Consider the following 15,689-nt stretch of genomic DNA (forward strand, 5'->3'; position numbering starts at 1 on the left):
GCACTCTTCTGACAACAGTGATATCTGTTATTTAAACCCATATGGGGTCATCCCCATAATCGCATATATCATTCTTCTTACATTGAAGTGGTCCTGTATGTTAAAACAGACTAGTTCTCAGAATGTGGCATGAGCAAAACTGACAAGTCAAGGCAGCAAGATGTTGCCATCACAACTCCTTGAGTTTCTGCTGCTCTGGGATCCAGGTGAGAATATTTGCACAAAGCTCGATGGGGTTATAATTTCAATCCATAATTTTGGGAACCAGGCACTGTGTGAAGTTTGGCTTGCTTTTAAATCCACAATTTTAATCCATTTTCTTTCCTGTTACCTAACTAGATTAGTGGTGACTTCCATATACATAGAGTTCTGCTGTGCTAATGCTTGCTGTGTGTTTTCAGTCTCCAGGTGTGAGATTGTGCTGACCCAGGCTCCAGCCTTCCTGTCTGTTACTTCAGGGGAGACAGTCACCATCACCTACTGGGTGAGTCAGGGCATTGGCAACTACTTACACTGGCACCAGTAGAAAGAAGATCAGGCCCCAAAGCTTCTCACCAACTATGCTTCCCAGTCCATCTCGGGGTGCTCCTGGCGGTTCAGTGGTAGTGTATCTGCTACTGACCTTGCTTGTTACTCCTACAAACATGTTTTCCATGTCCAGTTGGCCTTTTCAATTATAAAAGTAGTTAAATGTCTTTGGTTAAGGGAAACGCAGCATATTTTTTTTCCAATAAAGTAGAACAAACATAGTTTTCATTTAATAAAGTTTCATTTAATGTCAGCATTTTCAGGAAGAAGTAAGAATCACCACTGAAGGTCAGTTGCACATGAGTAAAGAAGGCAGTTTTGGGTCCCAATTACTGATATTCAGTAGGGGAAAGAGCCACGCAGGAAGAATAACCGTGTAATAAAAGTGCATAGAATAATTTATGTAGTTGACACATTGTGTAAAACCAGGAATGATATGTGGTGTCTGGAGGCTGAGGCCATTTATTTGTGCTGATCAGGGAAGGCCCCAGGGTCATATGGAGGATTCATCTCAGTGGTGAGGAGGCAGCCAGGTGACCACAGAAACAGCAAAGACTACAGGATCATTACGGGAAGGGCAGGGACCACTGTGAACTGAAAAAGTCAACAAGATCTAAAATAATCAGATGCCTTCTGTGATTTTCATTCCCGTAAAGTTAAAATTAACTGTAATATCATCCATCATACACCTTGGTCTGGGTCACATCCACGGCATAGAATGTTCCCTGGTTCAGAATTTGGAAGTCCAGGTCTTTCCTTTGTTGACAGTTTGCAGGTTCCCCAAAGCCCTTCCCCACCACTCAAGCCCTTATCACTGGGTGGGTCTCTGCCTTTGAGTTGGGATCACCATAGGCAGGGACAGCACTGGACACTGGACATGTGGCTCTGGCCCTCTGGATTGTAGTTCCCTGGTTTCAGCTATGGGGCTCCGTGTGACAGGGCTCATATGTCCCATGGAACAATGGCTCAGATTGAGGTAATTGCTCAGGGAGCCCAGCATTCACCTCCCACTTGATCAGCCAGCAGGACTCTGCTGGGAAGCCTATGGAGAGGGACGTCATTAACTGGGGAAGATGTGTGTTTTGTTTCCACCTCGGATTCTATGGGCAAGTATGTGGGCCCCAGTCTCCAACTTCCCAATCAGTGTCTCCAAGAGAGACAGTTTCCATCACCGGCCTGGAAGGAGCAGAATCCAGGGAAGGTTCCTGAGATCCACCCATGTGCTCTGTCTACCTTGGCCATGGTCCACCCCAGCTTGGTACCCTGGTCCTGGGACACACCTTTGCTTAACAGTTAGAAGCTTGGATGTCCCAATGACATTACTGGTTATTACTGTCTACAGCTGTGCTGTTCCACATGGTAAACACTAGCAGTGCATAGCCACAAATGTGTCAATTAGAAATACTTAAAATTAGAAATGTAGCTTCTCAGTTACATCAGGGACATTTCATGTGCTCAGCAGCCACATGTGACTAATGACTAGCCTATTGCACTTCATAAATATAGACATTTTCATCATCTTACAAAACGACTTTGCTTAGCACAGACTTAAATGATGACATCTGATCACTCGCAGTGCTATAGCTGACAGCACAAACCTCAGCAGTTGTTCTTTTGGAAGATCAGGTGTCCCCAGATGCTTCCTCGGCTCAGAAAACTGTGGTTCTCAGGGCTGCTCTGGAAGTATTTCTGGGATGGGAGGAATGAGGCTGTGTTGACAGATCCAAACCAGGGGCCTTCAGCTTCTCACCCCACTCCCAGCCATTATGCCCTACAGGGTTCTTTACAACCCACTCTTTTTTCCAAAACCACATCTTTGGCATGTGACATGGATCCCAGAATCTAGCCACCCTAATTGTTTTGTGACAAATATTTTCCTGCCTACCGTTTGTCCTCAACTAGATGACTGGTTTACTGAGGGGAAGGAGCATTTCATGTTTTCTACAAAATCTGTCCTAGTGACGGATGTCAGAGGATCAACTCCATGAATACCCATGAAAAGATTTCATCCATAGTCAACACTCATTGGACCCTAGAACCTAAAATCCTGTAAGATGCTATGTTAGAAAGTGGCCAATAGATGGCAGATAAACACCATAATAAACCAAAGATGGACACCTGATCTTAGAAGTAATGAGAAAGTGAAAGTGATCATGTCCCCTTAGGGACAGGGAGCCCTAAGGCTGGACTGGGGTCTCCTGTGTGGCATGGTTCGCCTGGGAGGAGCTGCCAGTGAGCTTAGTGGTGGGAAATCCCCTGTGCTGAGACCAGAAGCCTGATCTGGCCCCTCCCTACCACCTTGGCTGTGTCCCCAAACACCTCTGCTTATGGACTGAACTATGTTTCACCAATTCCTATTTGGAGTCTCTTACCTCCAGTATGGTTGCAGATGGAGAGAGAGTCTATAAGGAGGTAATTAGGGCTAAAGAGGTGATCAGGGCGGGATCCTGACACCACTGGATTAGCGCCCTTATGAAGAGAGACACCATAGAACTCTCTCTCTCCCCAACTTCCCTACATGCCCTGAGGGACAGTCATGTTGGGACATGGCCAGAAGGTGGCATCTGCAAATTAAAGAGAGAGTCCTCATCAGAAAGAAACCCTTTCTGGACCTTGACCTTGGACTTTCCAGGCTCCTAAAATGTTAGAAATAAATTTCTGTGGTTTAAGCCATTCAGCCACATCGATTTTGGTGTCAAAATCTCTGCAGCCTCATCCACCCTCCCCACCCACTCTGAGCAAGATCAGCCTCAGGAGGCCCTCCTGGACATGAAGCCCAGCTTTGCTTCTCCTCCTGCTGCTGTTCTGACTCTCTGGTGAGGAGGGAGGACTCCGGCTTCATCCTCAGTTTGTTTACATTAAGCAGAAAGATGTACTTGTTTTCAGCCTGTTTTGCTTCCTGATTGAAATTTAATCAAATGGAATGAACTACTTCTTTGGTATTAATATTTGGGAATGTTCATGTTTGTTCCCCACTCAGATGCCGGTGGCAACATTGTGTGGACCCTGTCTCCAGCCCCTATCCCTGCGTCCCAGGTGAGAGGGTCACCAGCTGGGCTGACCAGAGTATGAAAAGCATCCTAGTCCAGCTCCAGCAGAACTGAGACCTGGTTCTGAGCTCCTGATGCCTCCTGGAGACCATGCCTGCCCTGGTCACTCTGGCTATCAGCATCCAAACTGCCTTCAGGGGCATGTGCCCACTCCTCCTGTCATTACTGGTGTGCAAACCTCACCCCAGCTGCTCCTCTGCTTGGGGTGCTGCTGAAGATCTGGGGCCTTCTTAGTAGAGCAGAATGGGAGGCAACTCTGAAACCACAAACTCCCTTCTCTTCCCACCCACTTCCCACCTTCTGTATGGGAACTTCCAGTACATCTGGTGAGCATCACGGAGTGGAGAATGTCAATGTGTTTTCTCCCACATCCTGCTCTGAATTTATGAGGCCAANGACTTTTGTCACCCATCCTCTATTTCCTGCTACACTTTCCTCCTCCCCTCCCAGTGTAAATAGGCTGCCTGCACACAGTTCCTTCTTGTTGGTGCACCCAGTTTAAGGTGGAACAAATCCCTATTCTTGGAAGAAGGTATCTCTGCTCTAAATTCTTATCACTTTTCCTTTCTTGGTGCACAAGAAAATCCAGTAAGCCCTTAATTTCACTTCACCAACTATCTTGGATTTGATTTATGCAGTCAGTTTCTTCTGACTCACAAAACAAAAGGAGCCTTTAAAAACATCTACACACAGCCAGGAGCAGTGGCTCACACCTGTAATCTCAGCATTTTGAGAGGCTTAGATGGGCAGATTGCTTGAGCCCAGAAGTTCGAGACCAGCCATGGCAACATGGTGGCAAAACTCCATCTCTACGAAAAACACAAAATTTAGCCAGGCTTGGTGGCATGTTCCTGCAGTTCCATTGATCAGGAAGCTGAGGTGGGAAGATTGCTTGAGCCCTGGAGTTTGAGGCTGCAGTGAGCCGTGATTGTGCCAGTGCATTCTAGCCTGGTCCACAGAGTGACATCCTGTCTTAAGAAACAAAACAATACAAAAAATTCCGCAATGCTATATACCATGAATTCCACACTGGAGGCAGTGGAATAAATAGGTCAGAGGGTTCCCAAGTTTCAATTTTTTTCCAGCTCTCTTGCCTCATCAATCGGCCTCATGACTTTTTTATTTTACTTTGAGAACAGTTGTGGAAAATCATAAGTGTTGTTAAAACAATAAATATTACACACTCCAAAGACATTCATGTCCTCATATCTGAAACCTATGAATGTTACCTTGTATGTTCAAAGAAATTTAGCAAATGTGATTAGGTTAAGGATTTTGAGGACAGGAGAGGAACCTGGATTATCTGGGTGAGATAGCAGAATCACAAGATCCTATAATAGGGAGGGAGGAGGATAACAACGAGAGAGCAGCTGGGACTATGGAGAGGGATGCATGAGTAATGGGGGATGAGGCTATAGAACAGACAGTATTGGGGCATCTTGATGAGGAAAAGCAGAAAATCAGATTCTCTTCCTTAGGAACCTCCAGAGGGAATGGAGCCCTACTGACTCCTTGATTTTAGCTCAACGAGACTTCTGACCTTTAGAGCTATAGGATAATAGATTTGTGTTGTATCAATCCAGTATTGTTATGGTAATTTGTTTCATCAGCAGTAGAAAACGAATGCAAGAGGAAGAGATGGCTTCAATCTTTCTGAGTACATGGCTGTCCTCTGTCCTCCAAAATATTTCCACCTTGCTATCATTTGCTGTCAATTTTGACAAGAGTTGGAGAACACTATATTGTAAGGGGAGGTAGCATCAGAATTCTTCTAAGATAGAGAATTTCTAGGGTCAAATCCCTTGATTAGCTCTTGTACAATATGTGTATCTGAGAACCTAGGGGTCAGCTCTCACAGCAGATGAGAAAGGCCGGGTTGTTTGTTTTCATGTTTGGAGGGCAAATTAAATTTGCATGACACAATCTGAGAGGGAAGAATTGAGTCAGAGAGACTGGAAGAGAAAGAGGTATTTTGGAGGTCGAGGGAATCAAGATGTGTCCCAGCTCTGAAATCTAAAATAAAGTCATTTGCAGTTTGTGGAGGCTCAGAGAGACTTGTGCTTTGATTAGAAAACTGCAAATAAAGCTAATTTAAGATTAAGGTGAGCACAGCGTGAGTCAGAGGCCACAGGGGGCTGTGGATTCCACACTGTCCTTATGGTTTCTTCTCCCTTCTTACAGGCTGTGCGCTCTTCTGTGAGATGAAAGTGGTCACATGGAAGGAAGACACTAAGGTCAGATATATGTAGATTCAAATCCCAGCCCAGCCCACGCTGACCATGTGACTGTGCAAAGCAACCATGAGCTCTGATAATTGTTTTTTTCAGCTGTGCAATGCAGTCCTGTGAGCACCATGGAGTGTCCTGAGCGTTGAGCCAAATAATTCACTTTGAAATGTGTGTGTGTGTGTATAATACATACATACACACACATATATATATATATATATCTCCAGTCCCTATTTATTTTATGCACTCTTGAGTATCATAGCATTAAGAGGCTGTGCAATATGTTAGTAGCCAGATGTGATTTAAAATAAAATTTTTCAAAAGTTATTCTAAAACAAACAAGTGCCTGACTATAGGCAGTGGGGCTCATTGTGTGTTATTTTCACCATAAAATCTCCCACCAACATTTATGTGTAGCATTTGAAAGATAAGATTACAGTTGACTATAACATCTTTAGTCTGCGTTTTCCCCGAGCCCATTTTGTTAGTATCCACTCTTGGGTTCCTAAGGCTGTGGCCACAGGTCTGAGTTTTAAGTCCTTTCTTCCCACGCTAGAGCCTTTCCTAAGACTTGGTCTGGCCTCCTCCATGCTGGAAATCCAGACCCACCTTCCACTTACCCTCCTCAGAATCCAGAACTAACACTCTGGAAGCCTTTCTTTGTAAACCTTCCAAATGCAACCTCTGTCAGGAACCCTGCATACAGGGTAAAAGTGTAAGAGACCAAAGCCATGGGGCAGGGCCTGGGATCCTAGGCCAGCTCTCCTCAGTTCTGTCCTCACTGATACCAAGTGGCGGGGACCCTGCTAGGCAAAGGAGGCAGGGTCATCAAACGTCTCCAGAGTCTTTACTCAGCCAGATTCTGTTATAGTTAGAAGGAAAAGAAGCACATGCTACATAAATAAAAGTAAATTATTTGTACCTGTATATATGTATTTGTAACATACTTTACAAATTAAATATATATCTATGATATTTCAGATATAAGTTGTATTAATACATTTGTATATACTCTGCATACATAATAAATATAATATGCCATTTCATGTAAATAAATGCAATATTAATTGTTGTTCTAAGGTATGGTTTTAAACTTTGATAAGTTGAGCTTGAACATGAAAAACCAGCAATGGTGCCCCACCCCATGACCCCTTCCCCACTACAGAGCCCAAAGGTGAGGAGGCTCAGGACCCCCCTCATTTCCTTGCTGGGTCAAGCACTGACTCATAGATGGCTTTGGATGCTGAGGGATCCAATGGGAGTCTGGGGAACATGAAGCAGCAGGTGTGGTGGAGGTAGGGAGTGGGCCTCGGCTCCCGGTAGAGGGATGTTTTGTGCCCAGAGCTTACCGTGGACTTTTCCTCCCCTGGGCCCCCGGTGGACAGAGCAGCACATGTGGTTCATAGAATTAGGTCATGTGTGGCTTATAAGACAGGATTACAGGGGTGATCACAGGACAAAAGCACCCCACGGCTCGTTAGCAGCTTCCCCTCTGATTGGAGCCATATGGGATCTCTCTGCCCAGCTTCTATGGCTCACCCAGCTGCTGAGACTCTGTTCAGAATGGGTCATTTCTCTCCCATGCACGAACTTCTGAATACTTGTAATTTTATTGTCTGTTATCCAAGCACCACAATTTGTTGACCAGGATCTTTCCAAAAGGATTCATGGAGTGAAGTAAGAACTAAGGTGTCAATACTGTGCCAGGATGTGAGAGAAACAAGGATCGCATTCCTGAAGACAAGGGCAGCCCATGTGTGAGGTGAAGATGAATTGGCCTCATAAATTCAGAGCAGGATGTGGGAGAAAACACATTGACATTCTCCACTCCGTGATGCTCACCAGATGCACTGGAAGTTCCCATACAGAAGGTGGGAAGTGGGTGGGAAGAGAAGGGAGTTTGTGGTTTCAGAGTTGCCTCCCATTCTGCTCTACTAAGAAGGCCCCAGATCTTCAGCAGCACCCCAAGCAGAGGAGCAGCTGGGGTGAGGTTTGCACACCAGTAATGACAGGAGGAGTGGGCACATGCCCCTGAAGGCAGTTTGGATGCTGATAGCCAGAGTGACCAGGGCAGGCATGGTCTCCAGGAGGCATCAGGAGCTCAGAACCAGGTCTCAGTTCTGCTGGAGCTGGACTAGGATGCTTTTCATACTCTGGTCAGCCCAGCTGGTGACCCTCTCACCTGGGACGCAGGGATAGGGGCTGGAGACAGGGTCCACACAATGTTGCCACCGGCATCTGAGTGGGGAACAAACATGAACATTCCCAAATATTAATACCAAAGAAGTAGTTCATTCCATTTGATTAAATTTCAATCAGGAAGCAAAACAGGCTGAAAACAAGTACATCTTTCTGCTTAATGTAAACAAACTGAGGATGAAGCCGGAGTCCTCCCTCCTCACCAGAGAGTCAGAACAGCAGCAGGAGGAGAAGCAAAGCTGGGCTTCATGTCCAGGAGGGCCTCCTGAGGCTGATCTTGCTCAGAGTGGGTGGGGAGGGTGGATGAGGCTGCAGAGATTTTGACACCAAAATCGATGTGGCTGAATGGCTTAAACCACAGAAATTTATTTCTAACATTTTAGGAGCCTGGAAAGTCCAAGGTCAAGGTCCAGAAAGGGTTTCTTTCTGATGAGGACTCTCTCTTTAATTTGCAGATGCCACCTTCTGGCCATGTCCCAACATGACTGTCCCTCAGGGCATGTAGGGAAGTTGGGGGAGAGAGAGAGTTCTATGGTGTCTCTCTTCATAAGGGCGCTAATCCAGTGGTGTCAGGATCCCGCCCTGATCACCTCTTTAGCCCTAATTACCTCCTTATAGACTCTCTCTCCATCTGCAACCATACTGGAGGTAAGAGACTCCAAATAGGAATTGGTGAAACATAGTTCAGTCCATAAGCAGAGGTGTTTGGGGACACAGCCAAGGTGGTAGGGAGGGGCCAGATCAGGCTTCTGGTCTCAGCACAGGGGATTTCCCACCACTAAGCTCACTGGCAGCTCCTCCCAGGCGAACCATGCCACACAGGAGACCCCAGTCCAGCCTTAGGGCTCCCTGTCCCTAAGGGGACATGATCACTTTCACTTTCTCATTACTTCTAAGATCAGGTGTCCATCTTTGGTTTATTATGGTGTTTATCTGCCATCTATTGGCCACTTTCTAACATAGCATCTTACAGGATTTTAGGTTCTAGGGTCCAATGAGTGTTGACTATGGATGAAATCTTTTCATGGGTATTCATGGAGTTGATCCTCTGACATCCGTCACTAGGACAGATTTTGTAGAAAACATGAAATGCTCCTTCCCCTCAGTAAACCAGTCATCTAGTTGAGGACAAACGGTAGGCAGGAAAAATATTTGTCACAAAACAATTAGGGTGGCTAGATTCTGGGATCCATGTCACATGCCAAAGATGTGGTTTTGGAAAAAAGAGTGGGTTGTAAAGAACCCTGTAGGGCATAATGGCTGGGAGTGGGGTGAGAAGCTGAAGGCCCCTGGTTTGGATCTGTCAACCCAGCCTCATTCCTCCCATCCCAGAAACACTTCCAGAGCAGCCCTGAGAACCACAGTAGCTTTCCGAGCTGAGGAAGCATCTGGGGACACCTGATCTTCCAAAAGAACAACTGCTGAGGTTTGTGCTGTCAGCTATAGCACTGCGAGTGATCAGATGTCATCATTTAAGTCTGTGCTAAGCAAAGTCGTTTTGTAAGATGATGAAAATGTCTATATTTATGAAGTGCAATAGGCTAGTCATTAGTCACATGTGGCTGCTGAGCACATGAAATGTCCCTGATGTAACTGAGAAGCTACATTTCTAATTTTAAGTATTTCTAATTGACACATATGTGGCTATGCACTGCTACTGTTTACCACGTGGAACAGCACAGCTGTAGACAGTAATAACCAGTAATGCCATTGGGACATCCAAGCTTCTAACTGTTAAGCAAAGGTGTGTCCCAGGACCAGGGTACCAAGCTGGGGTAGACCATGGCCAAGGTAGACAGAGCACATGGGTGGATCTCAGGAACCTTCCCTGGATTCTGCTCCTTCCAGGCCGGTGATGGAAACTGTCTCTCTTGGAGACACTGATTGGGAAGTTGGAGACTGGGGCCCACATACTTGCCCATAGAATCCGAGGTGGAAACAAAACACACATCTTCCCCAGTTAATGACGTCCCTCTCCATAGGCTTCCCAGCAGAGTCCTGCTGGCTGATCAAGTGGGAGGTGAATGCTGGGCTCCCTGAGCAATTACCTCAATCTGAGACATTGTTCCATGGGACATATGAGCCCTGTCACACGGAGCCCCCATAGCTGAAACCAGGGAACTACAATCCAGAGGGTCAGAGCCACATGTCCAGTGTCCAGTGCTGTCCCTGCCTATGGTGATCCCAACTCAAAGGCAGAGACCCACCCAGTGATAAGGGCTTGAGTGGTGGGGAAGGGCTTTGGGGAACCTGCAAACTGTCAACAAAGGAAAGACCTGGACTTCCAAATTCTGAACCAGGGAACATTCTATGCCATGGATGTGACCCAGACCAAGGTGTATGATGTATGATATTACAGTTAATTTTAACTTTACGGGAATGAAAATCACAGAAGGCATCTGATTATTTTAAGTCTTGTTGACTTTTTCAGTGTACAGTGGTCCCTGCCCTTCCCATAATGATCCTGTAGTCTTTGCTGTTTCTGTGGTCACCTGGCTGCCTCCTCACCACTGAGATGAATCCTCCGTATGACTCTGGGGCCTTCCCTGATCAGCACAAATAAATGGCCTCAGCCTCCAGACACCACATATCATTCCTGGTTTTTACACAATGTGTCAACTACATAAATTATTCTATGCACTTTTATTACACGGTTATTCTTCCTGCGTGGCTCTTTCCCCTACTGAATATCAGTAATTGGGACCCAAAACTGCCTTCTTTACTCATGTGCAACTGACCTTCAGTGGTGATTCTTACTTCTTCCTGAAAATGCTGACATTAAGTGAAACTTTATTAAATGAAAAACTATGTTTGTTCTACTTTATTGGAAAAAAAATATGCTGCGTTTCCCTTAACCAAAGACATATAACTACTTTTATAATTGAAAAAGGCCAACTGGACATGGAAAAACATGTTTGTAGGAGTAACAAGCAAGGTCAGTAGCAGATACACTACCACTGAACCGCCAGGAGCACCCGGAGATGGACTGGGAAGCATAGTTGGTGAGAAGCTTTGGGGCCTGATCTTCTTTCTACTGGTGCCAGTGTAAGTAGTTGCCAATGCCCTGACTCACCCAGTAGGTGATGGTGACTGTCTCCCCTGAAGTAACAGACAGGAAGGCTGGAGCCTGGGTCAGCACAATCTCACACCTGGAGACTGAAAACACACAGCAAGCATTAGCACAGCAGAACTCTATGTATATGGAAGTCACCACTAATCTAGTTAGGCAACAGGAAAGAAAATGGATTAAAATTGTGGATTTAAAAAGCAAGCCAAACTTCACAAAGTGCCTGGTTCCCAAAATTATGGATTGAAATTATAACCCCATCAAGCTTTGTGCAAATATTCTCACCTGGATCCCAGAGCAGCAGAAACTCAAGGAGTTGTGATGGCAACATCTTGCTGCCTTGACTTGTCAGTTTTGCTCATTCCACATTCTGAGAAATAGTCTGTTTTAACATACAGGACCACTTCAATGTAAGAAGAATGATATATGCGATTATGGGGATGACCCCATATGGGTTTAAATAACAGATATCACTGTTGTCAGAAGAGTGCCCTTCCTGCCCCTTCTGTGAGTGTGAGAGGCGCCCTCAGCTGGCACCTGCAGATGAGCGATGCTGAGGCTCCAGCAGGGCTTGACCAGACCCAGGGCCCACCTGCAGAGTGAAGGCAGAGCCCATCCCAGTCTGTGAGAGGGTCTGCAGTCATCTGGGGTGAACAGTAGCTCACATCCACAGCCTTGCCCCAGGGCTATGTTAACTCTCCTGCTCTTTAGCACAATGAAGGCTGAAGAAACTTTGACCCTGTGGACACTTCACAAAGTGTCTCTATATAGCACTATATTGATGTCATCATCTTGATTAGACATGATGACCTGGACATTATAAGGACTCTGGATTTATTGTGAAAGCACATATGCTCCAGAGGGTGAAAAGCAATCCCCAAAATTTCAAAAGCCTGTCATACTGGTGAAGATGTAGTCTTTAGGAAAGAAATGTGAGTCATCCTCTTCAAGGCAAGGACAAATAATTGCACCTTATATCTCCGACCACTGAGAATGCAGCACAGTGTTGACAAGGCCTTACTAGAGTGTTGACACAACAAATTCCATGCCTGGGTCAACTACATCATCCCATTTATTAAACTAACTTGGAAGGCTATCTCTTTGGAGTTAGCTCAGAGAAGGGAAAGGTTTTCATGCAGGTTTTGGCTTTTGATACAAGTGGCTCTGTCACCTGAGCCAAATGATCCAGCACATTGCTTGGTGCTAGACGCATCTGCATTAGATAGGGGCACTTTGTGAACTCTCTTGCAAGCTTCAAAAAAAAAAGTCATATTAGAAATCTCTAGAGTTCTAGAGAAAGACCATGAAATGCCCAGAAAACAAGCAAAGAAACAAAAACCCCCAAAAATGCACTGTTCAAAATGAAGCTTCCATAATGTCACAGGGTCCTGATAGACATGCTTATGAGGAATTAAGTAGTTGTGTGGCTAAGCTGCCCCTCATAAACTGGGAATGTCTTTCTCACCAATTTTTAAAGTCAGGTAAGTTTCAGCACCACTCAACATTGGAATGGAGATGTTACTTTGGGGACTGAATTTAAGCTGTTTCTTTTCCATGGACAGGTGCTCAAGTTCCCTGTATTACTTCCTTCTCTCACCCTAACACCTCTGCATCAGCTCACTCCTATGACCTCATGGGTTTTCCCAATCAGCTAAACAGAGGAGTACCAAAAAAAAAGACAAACAAACAAAAAAATAAAAACAAGCTCAGCTTCTTCTTGAACAAATGAGCACCATATATTTGTGCAAGTAATGTGGATTGTGCTCACACAATGGCCACAATCATAGGTGGCTGTGAAATATTCCCTTGAGTTAGCGTGGACTTGAGCAGAGCACATCTTCATCCAGTTATGGGGATAAAGAAGTGTCTTGAGTCAAGTATACACATGGATTCCTGAATAGCTGCTTGGCCAAGGTCCTGGAAAAGAAGCTTGGACAATCAGAGACAAGAAGCTCTAGAGAAGAGGTATGGAGATGCACTCATGTGAGAAAAAAATTTGGTGGATAATTTAATTTCTTATGTCAATACAGCAGAAAATATTGACACAGATAAGACATCAAGGAATCATCCATACTGGAAGACTCATCTACCACTCTGCAGATGAATTGTATCCAGCCTTTTCTCTTAACTTCCTCAGTATTTGCATAATAGATTCCTAAAGAAAGTAGCCATAAAGACCCGGGGGGCACTATGCACTTACACAATGATAGGAGCCATGCCTTACCACTACCATCTCCAGCTGCATTGATCCTACTATCGCCACTTCTGGGAATCTGACTTCTCAGCAGTTGAGACAAGTGTCATCAACAAATGAGTGATCATTTGGGATATCAGATCACTGTCCCCTGGAGGTGACTGTGATGCATCTTCACCTGGATTCTTTTGTATTCTAGATACATATTTGCTTTTCCTGCCCACAGATAATTAGCTATTCTAGTGCTCAGAGAGTGTACATTTTTCTGACACGGGAGACTTCCAAATCAGGAATCTATATTTTGGGGGAAAAGGGAAATTCTAGACACATGATTATGGCATCCATTGGTCCTACCAAATACATTATCCAAAGATGTCCACGTGGGTATATCATTCTACAAACTTTAGATGCTTTTCTTCAAGCAATGATGAATCTTTAAACAGATGACCATGATAGCTTGAATGAATGGTCCAGGAAGCAAAGGGATAAAAGTAGGAGCAACTTCTCTAATCATCATTCACAGGAACACAGCTGGGGGATACATGTTTCCAGCCATGCCATTCTAGACCCTGCTCACCACAGGTCCTGATACCCAGGAGTGGATGCTTCTAGTTGGGAACACAAGAGGAGATTCAAAACCTATGGTAATGCAGGGTTCCTCCTGCAAGTACAGAAAAAGGCAACCAAATAATTAACCTATTTTAACAAAGTTAAATAGTAGAGCCAACGTGTAGTGATAGTTTTCTGCCACTTCTTTGGTAAGAGGAGAATGTCTGGGAGTATGTCTGGACTGAGGGACAGTGAAGAACACATGTCATAATCAGACGGTGACTGTCCACACGTTAATATAAAGTAAAATTGGGAATAATTAAAAGGAGGTAAGAAAGGGAAAACATCTTTAAGTAAATCCAGTACTAATGGGTGGCCAAGCCACAGCTCCAGCTCTTCCAGAAGGAGTACTTATAAAGCAGGAGATTCCAGGGCTCAACATGCTACTTTTTTTTTTAATTCAGCTTTGTGTCCTATGATATACTTCCCTCAGCCGCATCTTTCATGTATGCTCGTTTTTGATTGCAGATCTGGAAACTACAAATCACTATTTTCAAGGTAACCATAGCCATATGAAAATTATTGTTGTCTGCTCTTACCCTAGCTCAGTTGATTAAAAATATTCGACCGAAATCTGGGCAGCTACAGGTATACAAATTACACTAGGATACTTGTAGGTAGAAGTAGAATAGCAAATAGTTTATCTGATTAAATATCTGCCTCTTTGCAGTCCAGCAGCCACGGCAGTGATATAAATAAGGGAGCTTGTTAGATGTTCAGAATTTCAAGCTGGCACCATAACACAATATCCAAAATGTCCAGACATCAATCAAAAAGCACTCTTCATACCCCAAACTAGGAAAATCTCAACATGAGTGAGAAAAGACAATCAGTAAACAGTAACCTCTACATAATAGGTATGTAAAAATTATCTTGAAAGAATTTTAAAACAGTCATTATAAAAATGCATCACAGAACAATTGCAAACATGCTTGAAAATATGAAATATTAGAAAGCATCAGGAAGAAAATACAAAATGTAACCAAGGAAAAATTGAAATTTTAGAAATAAAAATAAGAAAACAGATCAACAGAAAAGATTAGCCAGAAAAAAACCCCAAAGTGCAGACTTAAAATTTAAAATAATAACATTAAATACATAAACTATGAAATTTGAAAAGAAACAGAGATTGGTGAATCTATAAGAAAAGTCCCAACTATTTGTTGTCTATTAGACACTCACATCAAATGTAACAGTACAAGTAAGTTGAATACAAGGGAAAGAAAAAGTATATACCATACTAAGTTTCATAAAAAGAAATCAGAGGTCATTAATATCAATGTCAGATATATAGACTACAGAGCCAAAGAAAATTACCAGGGACAAAAAGGTATATTACATGAAGAAGAAAGAGTTCTACAAGTAAACAAAGCAACTTTAAATGTGTATGCACCAAACAACAGAGCAACAAAGTGCATGTGGCTAAAACAAACAAACAAATAAACAAAAATTACACTTGGAGACTTTGATCCTTCTTCTCAGCAATTGATAGGACAACTAATCAGAAACTGGCAAGGATAAAGACGCATTCAACAACATCATCAACCCACAGGATCAAACTGACAGTTATAGAACACTCCAAACAACAATAGCAGAATTCAAATTTTTCCAAGCGCCTACAGAACATGTACCAAGATAGGCTGTATCCTGCCCACAGAACACTTCAACACATTTAAAATAATTACAATTATAGTAAGTGTATACTCTGACCACAGAGAAATCAAAATAGAACTCGATCTTGAAAATATAATCAGAACATTTGCAAACACTTGGAAGATAAACAGTATAGTTTTTGTGTTTTTTTTTTTTTTTTT

At 43.8% G+C, this 15,689-nt stretch overlaps 2 long non-coding RNA genes across 2 annotated transcripts; one reads left to right on the forward strand and one right to left on the reverse strand.

Annotated features, from left to right (window-relative positions):
- Window positions 1-33: 33 nt before the first annotated feature.
- LOC108539539 (uncharacterized) lies at window positions 34-3,891 on the forward strand. Its single transcript, XR_001888417.1, has 3 exons — window positions 34-206; window positions 402-484; window positions 3,509-3,891. It is a non-coding gene; the product is annotated as an uncharacterized LOC108539539 (long non-coding RNA).
- A 3,084-nt stretch (window positions 3,892-6,975) lies between these two features.
- LOC108539541 (uncharacterized) lies at window positions 6,976-12,301 on the reverse strand. The gene is made up of 3 exons (XR_001888419.1): window positions 11,358-12,301; window positions 11,079-11,161; window positions 6,976-8,044 (listed from the first exon to the last, which is right to left on the reverse strand). It is a non-coding gene; the product is annotated as an uncharacterized LOC108539541 (long non-coding RNA).
- Between the last annotated feature and the right edge of the window lie 3,388 nt (window positions 12,302-15,689).

Source organism: Rhinopithecus bieti, unplaced genomic scaffold, assembly GCF_001698545.2.
Source record: "Rhinopithecus bieti isolate Rb0 unplaced genomic scaffold, ASM169854v2 scaffold_1933, whole genome shotgun sequence".
NCBI lineage: Eukaryota > Metazoa > Chordata > Mammalia > Primates > Cercopithecidae > Rhinopithecus > Rhinopithecus bieti.